This window comes from Planococcus citri, chromosome 1 (genome assembly GCF_950023065.1).
Source record: "Planococcus citri chromosome 1, ihPlaCitr1.1, whole genome shotgun sequence".
NCBI classification, from domain to species: domain Eukaryota; kingdom Metazoa; phylum Arthropoda; class Insecta; order Hemiptera; family Pseudococcidae; genus Planococcus; species Planococcus citri.
Genome location: NC_088677.1, coordinates 30,408,066 through 30,418,760, shown reverse-complemented (window position 1 = coordinate 30,418,760; position 10,695 = coordinate 30,408,066). Strand labels below are relative to the sequence as shown.

The 10,695-nt window shown below is 35.8% G+C and overlaps 1 protein-coding gene across 3 annotated transcripts in view; it reads left to right on the top strand.

Moving 5' to 3' along the window:
- Nucleotides 1–1,781: 1,781 nt before the first annotated feature.
- The window catches only part of chinmo (Chronologically inappropriate morphogenesis), a 50,289-nt gene continuing 41,375 nt past the window's right edge, over nt 1,782–10,695 (top strand). Inside the window, exon 1 of one of the 3 annotated variants that reach the window (XM_065343660.1) lies at nt 1,782–2,052. The gene's annotated coding sequence lies outside the window, so the exon portion shown is untranslated. Of the gene's footprint in view, nt 2,053–2,109; nt 2,344–2,446; nt 2,749–10,695 lie in introns of those variants that run through there. The other 2 variants (XM_065343662.1, XM_065343661.1) reach the window with 2 other exon arrangements.

The following is a 10,695-nucleotide window of genomic DNA, read 5'->3' as shown; positions in this document are numbered from 1 at the left end:
TAATAATTTTACATAATCAAGTATTAGTACCTACCTACATAGAAACTGTGATCAAGGTAGCTGGTAATTCTAATGAAAAAATTGATTTCAAGCTATACAAAAAGAAAATGATAAATGAGAGGCAGAAGCTCGACTTTAAAAAAAAAAAAAAGTACCTTCGCGGGAATAATTTGGTATAATTTTTATTTACGTGGAAGCGTAAACAACTTACCAAAATTCAAAGATATGTAGGCCTATTTGTAACTGAAAAAAGAACTTTCTACCTTTTTACACTTACCTATCATGTATTTGAGGAGCTCATTGCAAAAGTAGCCCTTGTCACATGAACTTTTAGACCCTTTTCACTCGATTGCACCTATTGCCAACTGCGGAGATCATGTTGTAATGATGAAATGACCATCAAGTTGGTCTACCTGAGTAGCCCTGAGAGGAATTGCTTTATAGAGTTTACATTCATGATACTGGGTACGCTCAAGGGAGAGCTTTGGAGATTGCATAGGTTCATGTGACAAGGGCTACTTTTGCAATGAGCTCCTCATTTGTAATATTGTGAGCGTATTATAGACTCCTTTTGTTTTAAAATCGATGTTCAAAATTAAAAAATCGTTCTTTTTCTCGTTTCAACATTCTAACTGGAGCTCCGAATCTGATCTGCTGGAGAGTGTTTTTTGTGAAAATAATTTGACTACATCTCATCATTTTCCCTTTTTCTTGTAAAAAAAAAAGAAAGTGCCCGAAATTAGGGTACCTATAATGGAGCTCATTTCGGACATTTTTCTGATTCGCATAAAATAGGCAAAATCGTTTAAAATTTACAACTTAATCCTTAAAAACGGTTCTCCTGGTGATATTCTACGAGAACATAATGACGAACATCCCATTGAATTGCTTACTTTGAAGCTATTTTTGAAAAATATCACAAAAGTGTCCGAAATTAGGGGATTTGACTGACAGTATTCCAGATTTTGTTGTCTTTCAAGATCAGGTTTATGATTAAGAGTACCTACCTATCAATAGGTAACTCACAATCTGTTTCAATAATGCGTTATTTTTCATCTTCTGTAACTTCACTGAAGATGAAGAAGACTCACATTCACATTATTCCCAGTCTCTTTTCATGATAGGCCCAATGATTTGATTTCAATTTTCAAAACACAGTAACACAACTCTTTATACTCGTACAAATGTTTGAATTTAAATAAATTAAATTTCGTGTGGTGGTGACATATGTAGGTGTGAGAGATTCCTCATAGCACTGAGCACTGCCAGTCTTGTCAAGATGATAGCACCTTGCACAGAATCTCTCATAATGTTTAATCAGTCATAAAGAAAAGTTCAAAAGTTTGATGAAAAAGAATTAAAACTAAAATTTAGAAAGTTAGGCTATCACAGAGTCGAACTAGGACAAATTGCTGGTTTAACGTTATATCACTTCGAATTTATGGCATGGCTGTCATGAATTTATGGAATCAAAGTGCAGCGGCAGGTAGCAACTTGGCAACCAAATCAAACTTTTATGATTTGGTTGCCGATTCCAGCCAATAACCGAGCAACCTCTTATCATTTTCGTATCATTGTCGTGAATTTGCTAGTCGCTGGTTGCCAGTTCCCATTTATGTGTAGCACTCGACAAAAACATAGGCGAAATAACCATAGAAAAGAAAACCTATGCTTTTTATTACGTTAGTTCGGTATTTATTGTAATAGAGAGAGCCATAAATAATAAACTACGGTAAACTTAGATTCTCTTATCGAACATGTTGTATTTCTAACGTAATATTCTCCCTTTTTTAAAAAATAAGAACCCATATTTTGAAATTTTCACAACAATTTTTCCAAATTAACATCCTTTACGAATCGATTAGGCTACAGAAAATCCTACATCATCGACTCGAATCAAATTAGGCGCGCTGCTTTTCAGTCCGGATAGCTGAGTTTCTCATGTTGCATATTTGCGTTTCCGGTGCGTAAGATCGCACGGGCAAATAAATATATAATGCGAAGTGTTTATGGGACAAGGAATTAACTGAATTGCGCAGGGAACCCTGAAAGGTAAATTTGTGATTAATTTTTTTTCTTAATTCTTAAAAAATACAAATTTAATCTATTGTTTGAATATTCGCTGGTCGAATATAATAATCATAGGCGTGTTTGAGTATATTGCGAGCTGCAAACGCGAATCGCTGTTCGTAATGCGATTGCAGTTTTTATCTTGTTAAAATGGTTGCACGCGAATTTTTTGCGCATATATTATTTACACAATTTTGTTGCAAAAACCGATGGTGAATTATTTTGTTTTACGCTAACATTTTTAAACACTTAACCTCGCTAGAAATTCTCTATGTAAGTAGATTTTTATAATTATCGCTTTTAAATTTCGCATTTATGCGAGTAATTCTCGAGTTCCACTCGTGTTTTTTTTGCAAAGTGTTTCAACGATGGAGATTCTAGTGCTTATCGACGAGGCTCTCCTCGATATTCGCATTTCGGTGATTGCACTTTTTTCTTTACACGAAATTGAAAATCACTCGTTTCTTAAATTTTGATTCGTTTGCTCGGAAATGCGCGTTTTCTATATTACGTTCGGTCGACTTATTTTATCAGTTGGTGTGGTTCGCTGCTAGGTATCAAATGTGTTTTTGTGTTTTACACTATCATTCGTACGAGTGTAGTGAGTGAAGTACATTACATTGTGCAGTGAATGTAAATAAACCCATGCGTTTTTTGTGATGGGTGTTTAAAAGAATGGTTTGTAATTTTTTAAATTTCCTTCGTAAATATTTGAAACGTAATTATAGGCGTTCGTTGTTTTAATCAATACGGTGGGTATTAAATTTTGTTTACATGTTGAGGTGTACGTTTCCTTCGGTTTCATATCATGATTATCGATTATATGGTGGTTGCAGTGCTGCATGATAAGTATTCACCTTATGTTTTGCTCACTTCGGCGGTATTCGTTTTTGCCACTAAGGAATTACATTGTATTTATCTTCGATCATCTCCGAAATATGTTTATTATCAGCTGCCAAAGTAAACAATGCATCGGTTTGATTGAGACGCTACTCCAGTATATATCGATATGACATTCGAATTTTCTATTCAAATTTCAAAATGTCATCGCTGCCGTAGGAACTCGCAGATTTTCCTTGAAATTATCAATGACTGGTGTATTTAGTACTCTATCGAGTGATATTATTTGATAGTTAGGCTGTTCAAATACGATTCGAGTTTCCGAATGCACTTTGTCTGGTTTCGTAACAGGCGTACGTATCGAAGTTGTACTAGTGACATTGATTTCCCGTGTTTATTTTTTGTTTCCTTGAAAATGGGTCATTTCGAAGACCAAGTGGTGTTTTATGATTGGTCGTCGTTGGTAAAAATAGAACGAATTTATTTGCAAAAAATTCTTTATCAACGTACCTAGTAACTAACCATACAATGTAAGGTGTAAATTTTAAAACATGGTTAGGTAGGTACTTTACCTATTTCTATATCAAATTGAGTAAAGGTGAACGCCATAATTACCCCTTTTTCTTCAAAGTCGTAAAATTTCTTTCTGTTTTCTTTCTAAACCGTTTTTCGATAGTATTTTTACTTTTGACGTACCTACCCACTATCACTGGTACTTATAAATAAATAGGTTTTTAGGTAATAATCACGTCAGGCATAAGGCTACGTGACCACAACTTTCGTTTTTCCCCAACTTATGCATTTTAAAACTTATTGAAAATAGACGTGGTTCGGTTTCAATTTCGAAATAATTTTTCTACTTTGTTCGTCGTTACCTACTTAGATAATGTAAAAATTGAAGTCAAAAGTGCACCGAAAAAAACACGAATGTAGGTAAACGAATACCCATCTTATTATGCCATTATGCCTACTGCTTTTATTTTTGTGAAACTGCTGATTTTGATAAGGCAAACGAACTTTGCTCGTTGCATGCTATCGATTATATTGGTAATTTGAGCGATTATAATTTCCGAATTTCACGTGAATTTTTCAGAATTAGTCAATAATTTTTCACTTATCGTGGTTAATAATTGGCTTTTGTTAAACATGTATCTTTGTATGTACTTGACCTTTCAGTGGTCGAAAATTTAAATTGCAGCGCCTAAAATGAACCGATAATCAAATTAGGTATTTGTTTGCTAGTGCGTTGGAAATTAAAATCCTTGAAGTCTCGAACGATAAATAAATAGTGTTAAATTTTTATCTACTTTATTTCGAGTATTTTTAATCCATTGCACACCCAACCGATCTATTTTTCTTCCTTCGGCTCGGAGAAAATGTCCGTTGTACTCGAAATGAAATTTATTAGTGGCAAAAATGTGCAATATGTACGTAAAAAGTTGACTAAAATTTGATTCCATTCGACCATCCATCGATGTAATTTATATCGAGCATATGGGCAAAGTATCGAGTTGATTTCGCTTTCGTTTAATAGGTTCGGTTCGTAGAACTAGATGTTTTTTTCATATAGCATCGTCTGCGAGTAAATTTCATATTAGCTGCAATTTAACCTCGACTCGAAATTTAACCGATAAATTCCCCTCATTGGTTGATATTCTTGCAATGACGATAATTTTGTTCTTACTCGAAAATTATTAACTGATTATCGGCCGGGTCTCGAATTAAAATGTTTTTAATCTGATTCCACTTCTCGATAGCAAACTTTGTAACATGCCAATAAATCTCGAATAATTTTCGCCAACTAACCGATGTTAAAGCAAATTTTTCATCGTAAAAAGAGGAAATTTTATTCCATTTATTTACCGTCGCTGATTACTTACTTTGTAAATTGCGAAATTTTTTACATAACGGTTTGAATTAATTGACGGTTTTTCTCGTCCTCTCTCCCCTTTCGTATATATTCTCTTTTCGGTAGGTTCCACTGTATTATTTTTATTTGGAAAATGAAAAAGAGGATGAAAATTCGTACTTCAAAGTTGAGCTTTTTTTTGTGTCATTCGCTTGTTTACTTAGATAATGAGAATTGAAGAAAAGGAAAAAAAATAAGCTTTGGCGAGGAACAACTTTCGATATTTTTATATAAATCTGGTTATACGAAATGTACGAATTGTGAAAAAAAAAAATACTCTTCTTTGATATTTTACGGTATTAATATTTCTTTTTACCCATTTCGGTGCTGTTTTGACGTGTGCAACGATTTACTTTGATAGTACGACTAATTTTTAATTGGTTCGTGAAATAAGCATGTTGTAGTGTAATAAGGGCATTTTCGGCATAATGCTCTTTGTATACGATTTTGATTTTTGGATTTTTACACTACATGTTTAAAAAAATGGCAGCGATTTCGAGTATTTTGACCTATTATTTGTCAGCTTCGAGAGTGGGGTGGAAAAACATTTCTGTGCAATTTGAATTGAATGTACTTATTTGAAATGTGATGGTAGTTGGTAGTGTTCCCAACCTTGGTTCGCTTCGTTCTGACCACGTGTGGTCATTTTTTACGCAGTTTCTCGATGTAGGCGATTCCTTTTAATTGAGTAAAAAAGGGGGAGAGGAGGAGCTGTTTTAGAAAATTTTCACCAACATTTTCCTTATTGACCAGATGAGGAAAAACCCGTTTTCCTTTTCTAATTATGGCTAAAGTCGTCCTTTTTTCATGGTCACTCGTATTTTTTTCAGAAATTGAAGCTTTTTCGTGGTGAAGTATATTAGATCAAATTTTGTTGTAACAGGTGCAAAGAGTTGGTTGAAATTTTGTGTTGAAATTTCAATGTTATAGAAATTCTCATTTTCCCCTAAGGAATATGGTGGTTGGGGGGGGGGGGGGGGGTTGGTTGATCGATGAAGAATGAACTACTTCGTTGAGTGTTACAAAGTTTCTGTTTTTGAAGCTATTTGCCGAAATATTTTCATTTTTGTGTATTTTTTAAAGGTTCTGAAATAGAAAGTAATTTTGGGAGTTTGATGTGAAAATGTTTTAAAAGGAGACTGATTGATGTTTACATTTTTTGAAAATCCAAATTGATAATTTCTGGCGATTTATGCTTTTTTAAAAAATATATATGTACATTTATTCAGTAAACACGATGAAAATTAACCTTGAAACGAATATCAACTTCCCCAAACCGAATTTCATCATTTCCGCCATTCTGGAGCTTCCTGCACGATTTCGAATTTCTTCAGTATCTTTAGAAATATGCTAGTCAAAAAAACACTCGAGATGACCGCCTGGAAATCAGCTCAAATGCCAATAAACTCGTTAAATATAAATCGAAAATAAGCCACAACTCGATTTTTAGCTCCTCAAATTATTTTCTACCCCTCCTGAAAAAATTTTACTACTCTGGAGAATTCGAAAATTGCCCTGGAGACTCTAGAACGGCTTGAAATGGTAAAATTCAGATTTGGAGGATTGGTTGTTACTTTTTAGACATAATACAGCCATTCGTGCTAATTTTGAAAGTAGGGTTAATATCTTGGTCACATTGGAAGTGCTCGCCTGGAAATCGAATCTAATGTAGATGAACTCTTTAAACGAGGGGAGGGGGGATAAGCCACTACTCAATTTTTAGTTACCCAAACCGATTTTCACGCCTCCTGGAGAAATCGAAAATCACTCTGAAAGATTCAGAAGTGCTCGAAATAGTGATATTTGGATTTCAAAGGGGGGGGGGGTTGTTTTAGACATAATTACAGCTATTCGTACAAATTTTGAAAATTTCCTCAACAAAAAAAATTGATGAAAAATGATTGATAAAATCGCACTGGGGGTTGGAGATGTGGAGAATGCCAAAATCCGTGTAATGGGTGTAAAGTCACCTCTCCAAAAAAGTTTTGAATCATGGATATGGTGTTTGCTTAAATCAATTCAAGTTTTTAAAAATCTGTCGTAGGTAATCTTGAAAATTCCTTGGAATTTTTTCCAAGTTCTTAAAAGTCAGAGTCAGACCAAATTATTGTAAAAATTAAAATACACCCTAAATAATGAAAATTGATCAAATTTTTAAAACATTTTCAACCTGTTCTAATTGATCAAATCAAGTCAAACTTGGGGAATAGAGTGTTCTCGAAAATCATATTTGACCCCTGGAGTGGGGAGGGTCAAACTTGAAAATTACAGAAAGGTCAATTTTTAGAAGGGCATATTTTGGCTCCCCATGGATGAAAATGGTCCAAAATCATACCATTGGTCACTGCCACCCCTGCGATCAACATATCCAAATTTCAGCTACCTAGATCATCCCCACCCGATTTAAGGTGGAATTAATCTTATTTACCCCTATTACTGACACCCCCCATCCCTAAAATTGACCTAGGGGATCCAAATTTTCGTCATACAATAGGAGGGTGCCACTTAAGTGCTTTTTGCAGGTTTCGACCTTCCAACCCTATTTGATCTGTTTCCAGGGTCAAAAAAGTGGATTTTTGGGCCATTTTACATGTTTTTCTATGTTTAGGAGAACCTGCAGCCCCTCCAAATTGACCTAGAAAGTCCAAATTTTTACAGTACAGTGGAAAGATGTACCTAGAGTTCCTTTTGCCGATTTCGACCTTCCAAGCCCATCTAATCCCTTTGCAGGGTCAAAAAAGTGGATTTTTATACTATTTTAAGCATTTTTTGATGTTTAGGAAAACCTGCAGCCCCTCCAAATTGACCTAGAGGATCTAAAATTATTACAATACATACAATGAGAGGATATACTTACCTGAAGTGTCTTTTGTAGGTTTCAACCATCCGACTCCATTTGACTCCTCTCCAGGGTAAAAAAAAAGTGCATTTTCAGGCTATTTTACCAATTTTATATGTGTTACATGACCTTTAGGACAGTCTGTAGCTCCTCCAAAGTGACCTGTGCCGTCCAAGTTTTCACAGTACAATGGGAGGGTGTCGCTGAAGTGCCTTTTGCAAGTTTCAACTTTCCTAATATAATTTTAATTTTTCAATTAATAAACACCGCCATCGTGTTTAAAAACCCCACAAAGTTTTCTGTGCAAAAATTTAGCTCTTACGTAGCGGTCGACTGCTATGACTTTTTATAAAAATTTTCAGAAATCTTAACGCAATGTCGAGAATTTATATCGGAATTTTATCCATGTTTTTAAAAGTCAGTCCAAATATTGTAAAATCAGTTCTACTTCAAACTTTGAAAATTTGATCAATTTTTTTTCAAAGTTTATTTTTTGTTTAACATTTAAGGTTTTATGAATTAGTTTGCATCATACGTTGCCTAAAAATAGAGTATTGAAAGAGTTGAAGCACGTTGAAAATTTTATTTAATCGTAGCCTCATCAATTTTGTTTTAAAATTGGTTTAAAATTTGAGAGAATCTTTTTTGTGTTGCTTGTCAAGTTCTGCAATGTGTCATGTGTCATCATCGATCACATTCAACTCATCTGCAATTTTTGAAAAGTTATGCAATATTGAGAGTACGATACCTAATCCCTTAAAACTTTTCTCCTTCAATTTCCGGGTTCGGCAAACCCTTTTACAATGTGTAGTTTGGGTTGCAGTATTTTCAGGCGAATTGTTTGATATCTGTAGCGAAGCAGCCTGTATAGAAAAGTAAAGGAATGGTTCGTCGTTGTGATTTTTATGAATCCTTTAGTTTTGAAGATAGGATTTTATACCTTGAATCTCATACAAGATTATCCCAAAAACCATATCGAAAGATTTCAGTTTTCTAATTGGATGTGCTGTCTCAAAACGATAATTATTTTGCCTGCGGAAGTGCTGAGCCCCACAGGATGGCGAGCGCAGCCTGGTATGAGTCTTTTTGATAGAAAGTTCTGAATTTGTTGTTCGAATTTTGAACGTTTTCCGGAAATCAATCGATGACGTTTTTTGGTTCACTTTCAAAAGGCTCAGCAGGAGAGTGGAGGTGAGCTTCTCTTGCAAAACTCATTTATATCTACTAACTACCATTCCAAAAATAGTTGGAATTGTTACGTTGCTGATTGTCAGGCTCAGGATATTTCGTTCGTTTCCAGGCATACCGAACGTATAGGTTACGAAACAAGGTAGACAGGGGGGCTCCGGTCGTTTCAAAATTGATTCGCTGATTCGCGCCTAGCGTTTCGGGCGCGATGGCGTAATATTCTGGCACTTTTTTTTCGGCTGGTACCTACCTACCTAAATTTTACAACGTAGAATACGATCGTTGCATTTTTACGACGCTAGGTGCTGCGTTTAGTGAGGTAAACAGTTGCTATGCTAACTTTCCCGTGTGCACACGCAACTGTGTGTGTGGTATGAAGATATTACGACGTTGTTGTGCGTTCTTCGTATACGTTGTATATGCAATTACGTTGCCGGGCTGCGCTTGTCCTAATTTTTTTCACTTGGTTATGTTGGTCGCTCGTGGTTGGCCTAAAGTATACCAAGGGGGGTCTGGGCCAAGAGGCGGCGGCGCGGCGGCGCGACCAAGGGGAAACGGGAGTTCCGAAAATAATGCAACTCTCGTCGTCTCGCGGTGCGGTGTCTCGAATGCACCGTAAGAAGAGAGTACGGTACGTACGTAAGACGCGAAAAATGACTTTCACGAAAGGTTGATTGGGAGTACGACGAATACACTATACAACTCTGGCGTACATACTATAGTTGTAGTAGTAGTTTGTGTGAAATTCCTCTTGCAGCGATCTCACTGCATATCGTATATAGTATATATTTTACGTATATTCTTTATATACCTTGCCCGGTTCCCTCCAGTGCCTCCTTCCAGAGGTTTGTACTCTTCCTCGACGTCTCGCTGAGGCCGATGGGATGCCGCGAACCGCGATACGTCCGTCGCGACGACGACGTATCGCGGTGTGTGCATGTGCAAATGAAACGATAATGGCGAACTGTATTCGAATAATAAACACGAGCTCTCGGTGAAGAAAAAAAAAAAAGAAAACGTTGCAACATGATCAAGAGCATAATGTTGCGTTTCCTACCACCACACCATTCCTCCGTAGCACGTTTTAGTTCCAGAGGTACAGGTAATGGACCTGCCGAAAAAAAGTAGGTTTGCATGATGATAACACGTTAATGCACTTGTACACTTTGCATCGGTAGTTTGTTGTCTTGTGCGACCGACTGGATTCATTCGTTTTTTCGTGGGAAATTAATCATTTCGCTACGTGCAGTTGCCAGTGTTGTTTTCATTGTCGATGGTTTAATTATTTTGCCGCGTTGTTGCGCACTGGAGGTGTTTTCTTTCGCCTACTGAGGCATTGGATATTGTGGACTGGACTCGGATTTTTAATCCCTTTTTTTGGAGTTGGACATTTTTTTTGGAATATTATTCCAGGTTTTGCTTTCGCGAGTGATGATCGTTCCTTTTTAATTATTGCTCTTTGGTACGTTTGATTACGAGTTGTATTATTTTTCATTTCGTAGAATTTTTTTTTCACGTGTTGATAGGTAACGTATGCGTCAGATTTTTCGTTGATTTTTCATACGGTATTTTAGTTTTGTTGGTGTTACGATAAATTTACGAAATATGTGGGCTTTCACTATATGTACCTGGTATTTTAGATATCGCGAAATTTATTTCATACTGTTGCATAAATGTCTTCGAATACCATGTGGAATTTCTTAAAGGATTTGATACCTATTTGTGCAATACTGGACTCGATATAATACAATATTATTATCGAATGTGCCTGATCGAGGTTTTCATTTTTTGACCTAATTAGTAATTAGTCATTTTTAATCTACGAATATCTGAGTATCAACGTGCTGTA